At 34.9% G+C, this 16,041-nt stretch overlaps 1 protein-coding gene across 14 annotated transcripts in view; it reads right to left on the reverse strand.

The window, feature by feature from the left end:
* LOC139147193 (protein CBFA2T1-like) overlaps positions 1 to 16,041 on the reverse strand; it is a 124,429-nt gene that overhangs the window by 107,547 nt on the left and 841 nt on the right. For 5 of the 14 annotated variants that reach the window (XM_070718185.1, XM_070718179.1, XM_070718169.1 and 2 more), the window contains exon 2: positions 14,120 to 14,251. The gene's annotated coding sequence lies outside the window, so the exon portion shown is untranslated. Of the gene's footprint in view, positions 1 to 6,787; positions 6,878 to 10,981; positions 11,132 to 14,119; positions 14,252 to 16,041 lie in introns of those variants that run through there. The other 9 variants (XM_070718170.1, XM_070718156.1, XM_070718181.1 and 6 more) reach the window with 8 other exon arrangements.

The raw sequence follows: 16,041 nt of genomic DNA on the forward strand, positions 1-16,041 counted from the left end.
AAAAGTATATAAAATGTTGCTGTATATGCCACCATGAAAGACTATTGAAGAGCATGACTCCATTCAGATGAACTATAATAACATATTTCTTGAGATTTTGTAGACCCCCTGGTACATTCGTAAGTTTTTGTACTTTTTGAGAACTAGTTTTGGAATCAGTTTGTTTTTAACAGCAAAGCTGGACATCCAGGGAAAGAAATGATGATAAAAGTCCTAAACTTTGCATGTAGTTATAATGCCTTGGCACTTGGAAAACTCTCTCAGACAGCACAGACTACAGGCACAGACAGCTAGATATACTGATTATTGTCTTGTCCAATTTGAATATAATTGATGACCCTAAGGAGGGCCAATGCATCAAACATTCCTTTTTTATTTTAATTAGTTGTGGTTAAATATGACAATTAAGTAATGATTGCTGTGTCAAATTTTGGCTCATGACCTGGGCTCTTTTCAATTCATATAAATTTTTTTCCCCTGTGATGATTACATTCTGTTGAAAAACAAACCCTATTCGCACAAACTACAGCTATAAAAATTATTACACCAGGACCTGTTACACAACATATGCAAGGAACAAACTATCAAAGTCCTAAAATCAAATTTCATTTTAAAGTGTTTGTAACTTCAAAATTCAGAATCCTTTCAGTATTTTCAAACATCACAGCCGTTTTCTATATACCGGTTGAATGGGATAATATGCCAATGAAAAGCTACGGAAAGAACCCTACTTTAAAAGTACATGGTCTATCTGCTGTGCAATGTTCTGTTGTGTCTTGATGACGCTGCGCAGCCTATCTCCAAATTTATAATTCAAAACACTAGGGCCATATGTCAACAATTGTCCCTGCTATGTTTCATTTTTCAATTGATGCTCTCAGTTGATCTCTACCATACTTTTCCTAAGTGATGCTGTGTGTTTTATACCACAAAACACATTCTGACAATGTTACATGAAATACACTCCAACATTGCTGAACATCTCTAAGTTACCCTGCCTCAGTATTTCACCATAGTTAGGCATCAACTGTTTACAGCATTGCAATTACCGTAAAAACCCTATCAAATCAACCAGAAAAAAATAATTACAAGTGTAAATAGTTGAATTATTAAGAAATTAACATAGCCAAAATAATTTAGTGATCAAATTATTAGGGATTTCAACTTTTTTGACAGTTCATAAGTGATATGCTTACCATCTTGGATGATTAAAACACATAAAGGTGACTTTCCTGAAGTCCCGACTTAGACATTCTGTGCTATACATTGTATTGTTCTGTGTATTTTATCAAAAATAAAATGTTCAAAACAGTCATGATTGGTTGGTCGAGACTGAGAAAGTCCCAATTTCCATCAGTGGTCAAACTGATAAGGTAGAATCACAATGTACCAGACTATGATTACCAGTGCCCCTATAATGACGTTGACATAACCGGTAGTGTAAACTTGTAAACTTGTTAATAATTGTATCAAGGAAGAACTGTTGTTTCAGATATAAACACACCCTGGTAGAGGATTAAATATCATGTACCCCCACTCCCACCCTCAGCGGGAGAGGGGAATCAGGTTATTGACACTTTTGAACCTCTGATAGTGAAATCAACAACAGGTCAGCTTGCACCTCAGTACACTGTTATAAAACAAAACAGACAAAGTCTGTCAGTACAGACACACAACACATGTGATGCCTTTCTCTGCATTCTGCATTGAGAATAACATTTTCAATGTGAGTTAATTGATAAAACAACCAATGTTATGAAAACAGGGCAATTGTTTGAAGTTGACAGCTCTACAGGGACTCTGAAAATGGTTGCCATATGTATCCTCTGGTCTTTGTATCTTCAACATTACATCAATTATAATTTTTTTATGAAACGATCATCTCATTGGCAAAGGGAGGCCATATGTATGCAGCTTAGCAACACATGTCCCCATCCACTGCTGAATAGTAGAGTAACCTATGGTGTAGGCAGACGTGTCACTTTTCAAGTGTAGCATCAAACAGCTTTACAACATGGTTACTCATAGCCCTGCATACAATGCTGTGTTTTCCCGGCATTGTACACCCTCCCACCACAGCCCTGCTAAGGTCCATAAACAAAACCGAGGATTTGCATTTCCACTTTAGACTATGTACAAAAAACATCTAACTACTTTTGGGGCAAAATCAACTTGATTCTGATGTATGCCTACCCAAATCACTCAACTGCTAATAGACTGCAAAAGAAATTTGCTCTCGTGACTTCCCAAACCGTTAGTTTGCCAGCAATGCACAGTAAAGAGCCCAGTGACCAGCCATATTAGATACATTCATGCAAGATATTGCTGGTCCATGGGCGGTTGGTTGATTCAGGGAGGCATAGATAGGAATCAAGTTGATTTCGGCCAAAAAGTAGTTTTTCGTGCATGGTTTGAATTGCTGGTTTTGTCCATTGACCTTAGCAGGGCTGTGGTGCAAGACCATACAATGCCGGGAACACACAGGATGGTATGCAGAGCTAGGTTACTCAATTTCATCCTTCTGTTCTTTTTCAAACATGGAAGGAATTTACCTTCACATCACACTTCAATCATTTAGTCCTTAAAGTTCCGTAGATGTACAGTGAAACAATTAGAGTAACAGTTTTATTCTGAGAAGTAACCGTTCAAGTCGACTTTGTATAGCACTTTTGTACAAAAGTCCTATGAAATATACAGATTACCTGTAGACTGAAAGAAGATGATGCATTGACAGCTTGCAGGGCAAGGAACACCAATGCTAACTGGGCTTGGTAAAATCCATGTTGAAGGTTGAAGATGTCAGGGTAAGGTGGGATATCTGATCATGGTCAGTGAATAAGGTAAGAAAGAGGCTACAAATAATGTTGATTAATGTGTACACATATGGTACTATCCTTTCTCAAACAATTTTATGCAACGCAGGCATTATCAGAAACTACTTTCTGAAGCAGAAATTTTTGAACATCACATCAATCAAATATTGACCAACCTGTAGGCAAATTATAAATTGTGATGCAGAAAAATATGATGGCACTAATTTTCTAAATTAAGAAGTGAACAATATAATACCTAATTGGGTTGATTTTCATCTTCTATCAACACAATTGCACATGACACATATTCTATGGATTACGACACTGATCTCATCATTTTGACAGCAATTGAAATTACCTGTTTTGTTCATTTCATTGCTATTGCCAAGCCAAACAATAGAAGTCAATAATGCTGGAATGGGATGGCAGAGAAAAAGAATGGTTGGTGAAAAAAGACAAAAGCAGCATTTGCGACTGAGAAGTGGCTTCAAGAGACCAGGCTGTTGTACAGATACAGCTGTTGTACTTTGAAAGACAGCTGAACCTATGCATGTCAGTTATCTCATGAAGCAATTGTCTAAACTGGCTACACGTGTTACCCGGAAAAAAAAAACCAGCAGAGAAACACACAATGGATCCTGAAACGCTACCATCATGGGATCCACAGCCAGAGTGGTGTGGGATCAATCATACAGCAGATACCTTCAACATATATCAATCATATCATAAACGAGTTGCTGGCAGCCTGGTTGTGATAACAACCACAAAGGGGTGTAGAGTTGGATGAATAGAACAAGATGGTGCAGTGCTGTCGCTATCATGAGATGTCATATATGAGATACACATTATTTCACCATCAAAGAGAAGTTTCATTAATTTTCTGAATACCATTAGATACCAACATATTGCTGTCACTTGAAAAATTTAATTTATGATGACCAAAATCATCACATCTCCACCGTATGGCCAGGAAATATGACAATATTTTAAAAGATGAGAAAAAAGCAAAACAGATTTATTCTTTGTGTATCAATATGTTGGGTAACAGAATTAATTTTAGTGACAATGGCATCAATGGGCTATTCTTATCAAAATCTATGCAGGTCTTCTTTTGTTGCTTTATCAGAGTACAAAGGAAAAACAAATGAGTAACAGAACACAAGATGGTTTCAGTAAATGTAGCAACACGTCTTCACCCAAGACTGAAAAGGAAATTTGTGATTTGTGAAAAGGGTAGGGATTGGACTTGTGTTGAGTAGGGACGACTTGACTGATTGTTACCATATGCTCCGACAGTAAAGTGGAAATTCCTGGAATGTTTATATCAGTAACCTGGGCTATACACCCCACTAAAATTTATAAATATTAAAATTTGCAAATCAAATTAAACTTTTTATTTTTCTCATTCTAAAGCACATAAGTATCCATTTTATGGTTTGGTTTTTATGTTAAACGCTTTAAGAATTCTTGCTGATAAAAGCAGAATTTTTTTCAAAATTATTTTGTTACAAACCATTCATTTTGTTGATTCGCAACCACAGACAGCAAAGCTGAATTTTGGTCTATAATATCGCTGACATGTTTTTGAAGTATAATATGACACAGAAACATGCATGAATTAAAGATTCGTGAAAAATATATAGGAAATAGTGATTTGACGATTCAAAACTATTTGCACACTAAGGATATGGAAAACAGGTAACCATTTTGGGAAAGATATTTTAGAAACATGTAATTTCATAGCTTTGGCCTTCTCAATGGTCCAGTATTTTGCCCTTGTTTTCAACTCAAAACTACCAAAAAAGGGCAACTTCAGGTAACGTTTTGAACCCTACCAACATCCACTTGTTACTGCCTTCTGCTAAAATACTGACTATGATAATGTAGTTGAATAACAATTGCACTGCAGACCTCTACAGCAGGTCAAATGAAAAACTCTGTTCCATTTGACCCTCAAAAATGTACATTTTCAATGGCAAATATGAAAAATATGTTTTTTTTGAGAATATCATTAAATGTTTATTTCCTAACTTTACAAATGACCATGCTAACCATATTGCTGTAATTACTCCACACATCATTATCAGAAATAGAATTTAACTGTTTCATAGGTATCATGGGGACTGAAATAGATTATTTTATGCTCCCTTGACATTACGTTTCACACATTATAATCTCCTGGCACTATTCTTCCGTTTGCTCACACAATGCCGTGGCTGTATGTACTTTTTATCAAACTACTTCTTAACACTTTGAAGACTTCTCAGGATTTTTGTTTTCCATAACTACAGAGTTGATGGATTAAAACTTTTCTTCACTCATGGCACTTTGCCAACTTTGCCAACATTTCCATCAATAAAATGGTTGTTATTACAGATATGTAGCATACACAGCTGCACATCAGATACAAATTGACAACTTTTGTCAACCCTGTCGTGTAAATGCTTACCAATGCTGCATGGCTGGTATTAAACATCAATTCAGCTACTTCATATGACTTCTAGAGCTCATATTTGATTCCTCAATTAAGGAGGACCGCCCCTGTTCCAATTTGAGTTTCATGCAAATAGCATTAAGATTAACATTATTAATAAATGTGTCATGACAACCAATACGAAATCACAAGCAAACACAAGATTCTTCAAAAGTTTCAAATTCTTCCATGATGTTAAAAACAAATCCTGACTAGTTGCATTTAAAATCAGCAAGTGTTCCCTCTCGCATATTTTTTTAATTTTTTTACCAAAAATTCAGACATTTTGCTGTTTGACAAGACCAATTCAAGTATAACTGAACTAATTCAAACGACTCTCAGAAGTTTCAAACAGCTTTACTCACAATTTCTGACATACTAAGCATGAATATCAGCTCAGAAATTTTCCTCTTCCAAGCTTACATTATCATAATGTGCAAAGTGTACATGTTTTTCTAAATTACAATGGATGTATTTGAATACATACCATGATCCAGCCTTTCATAATTCAGTCTTTCACAGCAAACCTTATATGAAAACTGTTTAACTTTGTAAATTGCAATGATAACACTTCAAAATCCTAAGTATTGTAAAAACAAATACAGATACATATATCTCTAGATACAAGTAGCCTTGTAAACGCATAACATTTGTGTATGTTTGTTTTCATACACTTAAAGTTCACTTGAGTTTTAAATACTTAAAACCACGTCACAATATGCTTATCTCTTCAGAAAACATTTCCTGCCAGTACGCTCAGCACTGTTATTTTTTTAATGAATGCTGGTAAATGATAACAATCATGATATAATTGTTGAAACTACACACACACCAATTATGAGAGAAAACTATTTCATCAAGTGTTCATGTCAAGCCAATGTACGTTCAAACATTTCATATATGATATCCTTTTTCACCAGCATAGCAAACATATTTATAACCAACACCGTTAGGACGTTAGATGTACAATCTGTTTTCATTATCATCACACGTTTACTTGTTGGGTGCATCAGTCAATTTCAAGGTCATCTTAACTACATGTATGACCTGTTCTGTGCCAGCTTACATGCAACACACTGAGATCATAGACTTGACATCCTGTCAAAACATTACCAGTGAAATATGCAAACTAGTACTTGACCAAAAACATGGTAAGACAAAAAATGAACAGAACAAACTAGGTCAAATTAAGATAGCGGTACAGACAAGGCAGACGGTTGCGCTACATATTGTATGTTCATAATAAGTAGAGATTGACATATATGATCATATCAGGAAAGTAGTTTTATGAAAAAGTTTGTCAACTGCTTGTATGTAATTAATTGAAGTGTCTGTAATTACCTTGTCTTGAAATACATTCATACCAACTCTCAAACTAAGGGACATTGTCAAGCACTTGGATGCCAAATTACAACACTTACAGTCTCACTCTCTTGCAGGATTCAGATTTGTCAGATGTGAAAGGAACACACAAACTTAGTGAAAAAAAATTACAAATTACCTTTTCTGAATAAATGTCTGACAATACTTAAACACTCTCTCCTGGGTGGCTGTCGGTAACAGTGACAAGTTTCAAAACAATCTCACTATCTCTTTCAGGCATGCATGTCGACTTAACCATTACATTGGAGGGGTGATCAAGCACGATGTACTGCAATATTATTCCAGAACACCACGCCTGATTCAATGTACACGTAGTTCCTCTTTGCTTACTCTTGAAAGTATTAATGTGATGAAAATGTGGAAGTCAGCTTGCTGTTGTTGTTGTTGTTGTTGTCCAAGTTAAGGCTTTCAATATCAAACATCAGTATGGTATAGTTGTGCTTTATGCGAAATATCATGCAAAGAAGGTACAAAGTTATTTTTTAAGATTTTGAATTATGTCATCTGAACTTCAGACATTGCCTAGAAGTTATATCACAGAGATGACCATTGGGTTCACCATAACCACAACCAAAACAATTCATATTTGCAGCTTTGACCTCTGACCTTAACATGTATTTCCTTTGGACTTTCTGAATAACATGTCAGTATACAATCATTTGATCTGTACTCTATGATGGTAAGTGAATGAGTTGAGTATGACGCAAATCAACTGTCTGAAGTTTCCAATAATTTTGGCTACTCAAAGTCTACCAGCTCCAGAGGTGTTTTGAACCATCAGTTTTTTATGTGGAAAATCATTCATTAACAAAACTTTAAGTCACTGGCATTCTCCTGAGTCAGATTTTTTTTTCTGCTTGATGAACCTATACAAAAATCAATTGTGTAGCTGTTGCCCTAACGGGGCCTGTGGTTTTCGACAATGCATCACTACGTAAAAGAGTACATTGAAAACTGTAACTAAGATTCATAGGACAAGAAATCCTTCAATAAGAAAAGAAACCAATCTCTCTCCTTTATTCAGAACTGAGACAATTCTTATAATTTAAATTAGTGAACAATAAATGGGGACAATATTGAGTATTTCGAAACTAAGAATTTTTGTTCTTGAATTTGGATACATTATACAGTGTCCTGATTATGATGACATGTCTCCCAAAGAATAAAGATTACAACATTTTAGCTTCTCATATTAGCACTGAAGGCCAACCATTAACGGTCAAACATTACCTGGTTTTCACACTTTTATTTTAAATTTGTCCAAAATTACTTGGAAATGTTGGGCAATTTGTAAAAGTCAAACTGTGAATCTGATTGACTATGTTACCACATTACCACATATGCTAAACTTATTTACAACTTGTATGTTCAGTTTAAAATACAAACTACAAACAACAGAGACTTTTGATATAGTATGGTGGTAGTGTTCTTTGTAAACTTTACGAATATTGAAATTCTTAAAACTAAGAACCTTTCCTAATTGTAAATGTAAATATTCTGACAAATCAACATGGAAATTCACATCGTTCCCACAAGTATCACTTAGCCTTGATGATCATAAAGAGAAAACATTTGTGAAATTTACTGAGAAACATATGAGAATGATGGGTGGAAAAAAAAACACATTGGGAACACATGTCACAGATACCAAGTGAAAGCTCACATGAAACAAACCATTCTACTGCTGACATTCATGTAATGAGAAACAGCTTTACTGGGGCGACACGTATGTTAATATTGTATTTCTTGATAAAATGCTTTTGATAAATTTAGACAGCGAATGAAGGCGCTGTATGTCGCAAGTTTTGAACCTTCTCACTTCCATCTCTGTCGGAGTGTTAATTACTGCAAACATAGCTATATTTAACATAAAATATATTTCAAATATTTTGAGAGAAAACAATACCCATTCCATAATATTTAAGATATTACATAATTTTGTTACATCCTGTCTCATCTTGCTGAAGTTTTAGTAATTCCGTAGAAAGCTTGACAAACTGGTAACACATGTGCTGTCCCTTTATGTAAATTCTTCAGTGAATGTATGTGTGCCATATGTGAATTAAAGCAGATACGATGACCACACATACCCGGTAGATTGAAACTTTGCAACTTTTACCAGTTTATTATCCTTCACAGGAGTATTAAAACACATGTAGTATAGATAATATAATACATCATCAATATTTCACAAAAACAGTGATGATACAAAATGAAATCAAACTATGGAAAATAAAATTATCTCTGTCCTAAGATTTTTCACTGCCGAACCTTGGAGTAACTAACCCCTTAGTTCTGGATGTGCTGGTTGGAGCCTATCTACAGAGGTACAGGTGTGAAAAGGTTGGTAACGATAAAAATGTTAAGATGGATAAACAATCCCCTAACAGGAACAAATCCCCCAGTTACATCATCCCACCTTACAGTCATACAAACAACATACTTTAGAAACTTGGTGTGACTTTTCAGATCTTAAAGAGCCCTCTTGTGGCCACATTCAGAAACCAATTTGCTGTATTTTGATCTGAAATCAAACTGATGTATTTTAATAGAAACTGCTTGTGTATTGTGGAGAGTATTTTGTTTCACAAGAGGTTTGACAGATCTACCAGGTAAATAAATTTATGGAACATATGACATAAAAAATTGTTTCTTTTTCAGTGAGATATCAAAATGTTGCTATGGATACACGTTGGTGTTTGTAAAGCTCTTGATAACATTCAGACATAGTTTCCACTTGTTCTGTTGGATCACTACGTGTATTTCAAAACAAGATAGCAGTCACAAAAAAGATATCCCATTGAAATATTTCAAAAATTGTTCATTTAAAAAAGAAAAGAAATGAAAAATGTTTTGTTTGAAATTAATTACCTGGTTGGTGTAGCAGATGGTTGTCTGGTTACGGAACATATGTTTCCTTGGAATATTCCATCAAAGCAAATGGGAGGGGTAGGTTGGGAGGGAAGCTTTGATCTTGGATGGGTTAATAATAGTGTAACATGTTGAACGATTACAAGAGTAAATTTACAAAATCTGAACTCACTACAGATAAATTAATTCACAATATTGATGACGATGATAATAAATTATGTCATGATGTGACCTGCACTCTGTACTACAAATTAATATTATTATATTATTAATATTATTTCTTCAACACTTTGACTTGTCTATGTTTCTGATGATGCAATAAACTGTGAGCTATACCTAGGTCAAATTTACAACATAACTTAACAGCTACAGTATGTTGTTTTGTGTTGCTGTCTACATTCTAGCTAAGTTGATGATGTGTGGTCACTTATCACCATGAAATAAATTGGTGATGTGATAATTACATATACTGCACACAATTTATGTTCACAATTGTTCAGTGCTATGGTGGTTCACTTGATGACATACATGCTATGTTAGTTTGTGCTTTTCACGTACAATATTGCTATGTTTTGTACCTGCCATTACCCGGCAAGTATGTATGAAATAACTAAGTAGGCACTATCCGGCAGTTATACCGTTACTTGTAATGATATTGATGTAATAAATTCACAACAATTTCAAAGTCAGCAATTTCCATATTCTAACTTATAAGGCTGAATGAATGGTGTCCTTGGCAAATGCTAAAAGGACACTCTACCCTCATATTGCACAATTTCTGTCACTTAGGAGAACCTAGAAACATGATAAGGCACAGAGAACCTAAGAAAAAATTTACAATGGATTGAAAGACTTCATGTATGGTGTTACAACTGTGAACGAGTTCAGAAAGGTGAAAAAAATTGTGCACAATTAACTTTGACGATGCACCCAGTCTACTTGGCATGCAGTATTTCAGCATCAACAATAGGAAGTGATGTTGATGACAAAATAAGCCAATCACATACCTGTACAAGAACTAATAATTTCTTTACAACATTTACACAATGGAGCAAATTACTACAGAAGGTGAAAAAGTTAATATAACATTAACTTATTAAATAAGAATTTCACATTTTGCTTTGCCACATGTCATTACATCTTTGTTTTCTATCCTTTTTTTTGTCAAACAGCAAGTACAACTAGTTGGTACAAATTATTTCATATAATATGTACAAATCTCTTGCATTCTAATCTCTGCCAATCCAGTTACAAAGCTCCATGTTACAACATGATATCACACTTACTTTTTAAAAGTAATTTTCATGATGAAGGATTATCACTTCAATCTGCTTTTTACAATAGCTCTACTGATAATTAGTCTAGGAACTCAAGTCAATCACAACCGCAGGTCTGTTTTACCACAATCAAGACATTAAACTGTATACATTTTATCACTGACCTGTATCATGATGTAGCCCGCACCAGAATTGCGCATGAGACACAGATGTAAGCACGATTACAACATCAAAAAGGCCAACACCACCTGCTATTAATTAGGCTTCACATTTCAGTATTTTAATGTGACATGCAAGCTACCGTAATATGAATATGGAAACAGTATGGAGCAACCGGAATGATATATATAAACAGCCATATGTTGAAAAGACAATCAGCATGGCATATTTACATATTACTGCCGGACTGTCCAATATCAACATTGTGTAAAACATTTATTCTGAGTTCACATTACTGTTCTCCTGGGATAATCCTACTCTTCATACAAAAGTAAATTTTGTCAAGACTATGACTCAAAAGATGTTTGGAAATGGTGAATAATTGTTTTTAGTTGCTGATATTCCTAAATAAATGCACCTGACAAAGCTTGAATCTCTAATTATGAATCATTGTGCAGCATGAATAATTAATACAGTCATCGCTGACACATCACCTGCTATTACATGTATTATAAAAAAACATGCAGTTTCAAAATTATCAGCACTAATGACATTGACAGTTGGTTAGGTGCTAGTTAAAGTTTATCACTTTTAGATTTGCCATTCTTGAAGAGGATTGTTCAGTGAAATGGCAAAAGTGCATGAAATACATGTACAGACATCTACAAACAGGAGGTATAGATCAATGGTCAACTCTATCTGTGAACTGAATATTTCCATATTACTGGAAGGTTGATGTTCTGACTTAATAATTTAACTACGATTTTTATCAGATACTTTGGCACCCGACAAAATATACGTGTACTGTTGCATTATTGTTAAAAGATTCTGAACATCCAGTGTTATTATACACCTATGGAGTTTCATCGTCCAGTAAGTTTCCATATTATAGGAAGCGGAGTACAATAACTTTGAACGCTATTTGACCTTTAACCTCATAACAGGGTCACATCAACACAGGGAAAAAAACAAGACAAGATTTCAGAATTTTTTTTCCCAAAATATTTTCATGTAACGATCATACTTTAGGCAGTGAATAATGGTCAGTCTAGAACCTGAAAATTTATCTGAAATTATGCTGCTGAAATACAATGCCTAGCACACCGCACAGCACTGAATTTTCATTCTGTGCGTTTGATCATCCCCCTCTACAGTCTATGGTTTGGTGGACATGCTGAACTTGTTCTCAATCTACTCGCGGTTGCATGATGGTACAGTTGGACTAAAATAGGTGTGTAATAATAAGGTTATTCACACACTACTGGGATTTATGTCCTTGTACCTTGTATGCCTCAGTATTGTCCTCAACCCTACGCGTCTTGGACAATCTACAATACACTCAGACATAAATCCTGGTATTTTTTTAATAACCTTACATTATCAACACAGAAAAATTGATGAGTATACATACTGTATCTTACTTGATACAGTCAACTTGATGAGTGTAGAAAAGCACACTGTGAATTGTCATGGCACCATGGAAATGAATGAATGGTTTTTCAGCAAGAAGCAGCTTTGTGATGGGTACAACTGACTGCGGAAGTTTTAAAAACACCTAACAACACATAAACCATGTAAAAACAAGATATAACGGTACTCGCTGAGTGTAAATTGATAAAGCTTTGAAAGTAATGGTACCTGTATTTCATATCATACGTGTATTTTGCATTGAAAGTCATATCTATTTGGTTTTATAGTCAACAAATAACATATGTGATACATGTACCTAAGAACTATTACAGTACATGTATTTTTCTTTTAATATGTGGTCACTTTGCCAGCTAGGTGAAAACACAACAGCTTACCTGGTTAAAAAATACTTAAATAAAATTCTTGCACCTTACTTTGTACATGTATGAGAATTACACCAGCTGAAAAAATAAGCTTTCTATGCAGTGCAGAATCCTGCTCCAGTACTCTCTCATAGCCCCTTGTTGGTTACTCTTTGTGCCCTGTCCTTTAGCCCTCGCTGCCTTAGGGGCTATGGATAATTTTAGCCAGATAATTTTAGTCTGTTTTAGCCAGACCGCTGAGGCAATGCATTTCAGTCTAGGACATACAGATCGGAAATTCCTTAGCAAACTAGGGTTGTGAGAAAGTTGAGATTTCTGATAGATATTCACTTATATTTCACAACAATTAATCAAAAATCATCGTTATACTCTATTGCTCTTGATGGAATCTTGTTGATGCTGATGTCAGCCAAAATCACCATCAAAAAATACATGTGAGGACACTAGTTGTTTACTGTAACCCTTGTGTTGCTAGTGAACTGATATCAGCAGGAATAAAGATTCTATATTGATTGGAAATCTTGAAAAATTGTATTAACCACCAGGAAACTTCAAGCCACATGACACTGCAACTCTGAATCATGTACAATATTATGCATGTACACACAATTGCATCAATTCCTGCATTGTAATGTGTGGTACACACACAGTGTTTGTTTATGAACATCTGGTGGAACCATGTTCTCAACAGAATGTACATTTCCTAAACTCAGTATTTGGCAGCTGACACCATGAATTTGCCAATCTTTTAGTCCGGTAGACTTGTGGATGCTCATCCAAATGAATAATAAAAGTGGAAGTAGGATCCTAAAAAAGTTGCAAATCACTGGGAATTGCTATAATGCTGGTCTTAAAGCTCCTCTGTAATGTATATCGATTTACTCTATACAAAACAAAATACTACTGCTTAAATATCAACTTATGAAACCCTGTAGCAAATACCATTTGCCTTCCTTGAGTAAAGATCCAACAGATCTACTGCTATGTTATTCAAATGATAGTGACAGGTATCATCATGGACACCTGCCTAGTATGGACACCTATTAGATTACCGTATTTCAAAGACAGTCGCCCCTCTGAAATGACCCAGCCCTTAACCCTACCTCCAAATGATGGGGCTCAAATGTCTGGGAGGTTAATATCTAGCTAGGACTAGTAGGAATAACCATCCTATAAGAATCTCATGCAGGCATACTTTAGATCAAACGCTGTAATGGAATTTCATCAGTATATTCCCAGCAACTGTGAAATACAGACTCTCAAAGCATTCAGAAGGTGTCCCAAGCAGACAGATTTCAGCATATTTTTCAAACTCCGCAATTGAACACTGATACACGATAGAGTATTTACCTGGATTTCTTCAGCTCCCTTCAAAAGATCAGGAGGCCTGGCAATGATAAAAGTAATCTACCACAGGGTACATGATGAACACTGGATTCAAAGGTTTGTATCCACAATCACATCTACAGAGAGGGGACAGTCCTGAAAAAACAAACATTACTATCTATGACAGTGATAGTACTACTAGTTGGGACACATTACAAAAAAAATTTGGTATCAAAAGTTTAGACTCATGAGGGAAAAGTCAATGATTTAAGTTTTCACAAAAATACAAAATGGAAAAGCAGGAAATGAAAAGTTATGTCAGAAAAAGAAAAAGTGTTATGTTAAAATGGGATCAGAGGTACATACCAAACATCACCAGTGACAATGAAACCAGAATAGAATATATCGGATGTGCCAGACATTTTGCTGATGAATTCAGTAAACGGCAAACAAAACACTATGGTACAGAAAGATACCAAACAGATGACACTGTGATCTAAACAAGATAACAACAACATTTACAAAGCAGCAAGAGATACACAGTATTGTGGACTGAGAGTCCCATAATAATTTGGAATATTTTGTCTCTGAAATATCTTGGAGGCTTGATTGTAAATGAAGTGAAAAGCCTTCCAGTCCAGAAAACTTAAGAGCTGAGCAGAGAGAACAAAAGTGTTAAAATGACTAAAGGATAAATACCATTTATCAACATTCAAACTTATTGAAATGTGAATATTGTGATTGTACCTTTTAGGCTTTTGCATAGTGTATTGTCTTACTCTCATAGCAAACCATTCACTCCCATGCTGGGATAATTTTTTTAAGTTTCCATCAATTTTGTAAAAAAAAAAGTTGGGGAGGTAAAGTCATGCACATGTGACACATGGAAAAATCCACTCTGATGAATGATTTTCAATGGAATGAATTATACAAAATATTGATGTTTGTGATACATTATTATTTTACACAGTTTGTTGCATATACATTCAAAGCACTTGGCAGCAGCTGTTCTTTATGTCATTTACACACTGCAGAATAAATGTTATTGATTCATAATCAGACAAAATTTTAGATGCATCAAAGTATCAAATATAAGGGTAAAGCTGAGTATCTCTCACAAGTGACATGTATATAATTCAATATGAAAAGCATATATATAACCAAGCAAGCGAGATCTAAACGGTAGGTCTGAAACAAACTTCAGCTATCTGATGATCACCCTGCTAGATCTCAATGGACCATACTTTTCCATGTGATTTGAGCTACTACCTTCTAATATTTGAGGCAAAGTAAAAGGAATATGCCTGTTCATTATCCTCAAGAAACCCTTAATTGTACAGAAATACCCGACCAGTACATTTTGACAAATCATCCACAAATGCACATTCAGATACAAATATATTTATTAGGTGTTTTGAGAAATACAAAATTTTGGAGGATGTGTGAAGATGTTCACAACTGCCCCTCCCTTCTCCCCATTTCATTCTCCTGATTCAAGGCTATAAAAATGCCCCTCTGCTCCCCAATGAAAAAATTACCCACCACCCCTTTAAACTTCATGATTATACCCTCTTCTCTCAGTATGCAATTCCTCCCCATACATTATACAATTTCTGTAAACAGAATAAAACTATACCGATATCATTTATTCTGTGTGGTATTTATATGTATAAGCATTACAGTTACTGGGCACTGAATATCAAAAGACTACATCCGAGATTATTATGCAAATTTATTTATGGTTCAATCATCATGGAAAACATCTTTACCCATATTGTTGGAAAAGTTGCCTGTAGAGGATAGGATTCTATATCTACCGCCATCCCAATGTGCTCAAACATATATAAGTGAAGTGAAAAAGAAAACAATGCCTGACTTCACACAGTTAAAAAAAACATAATTCTAAGTGAAGCGGGGAGAAAAAAAATATTGCTCCAGAGTCAATC

This window comes from Ptychodera flava, chromosome 13 (assembly GCF_041260155.1).
Source record: "Ptychodera flava strain L36383 chromosome 13, AS_Pfla_20210202, whole genome shotgun sequence".
Classification (NCBI taxonomy): Eukaryota; Metazoa; Hemichordata; class Enteropneusta; family Ptychoderidae; genus Ptychodera; species Ptychodera flava.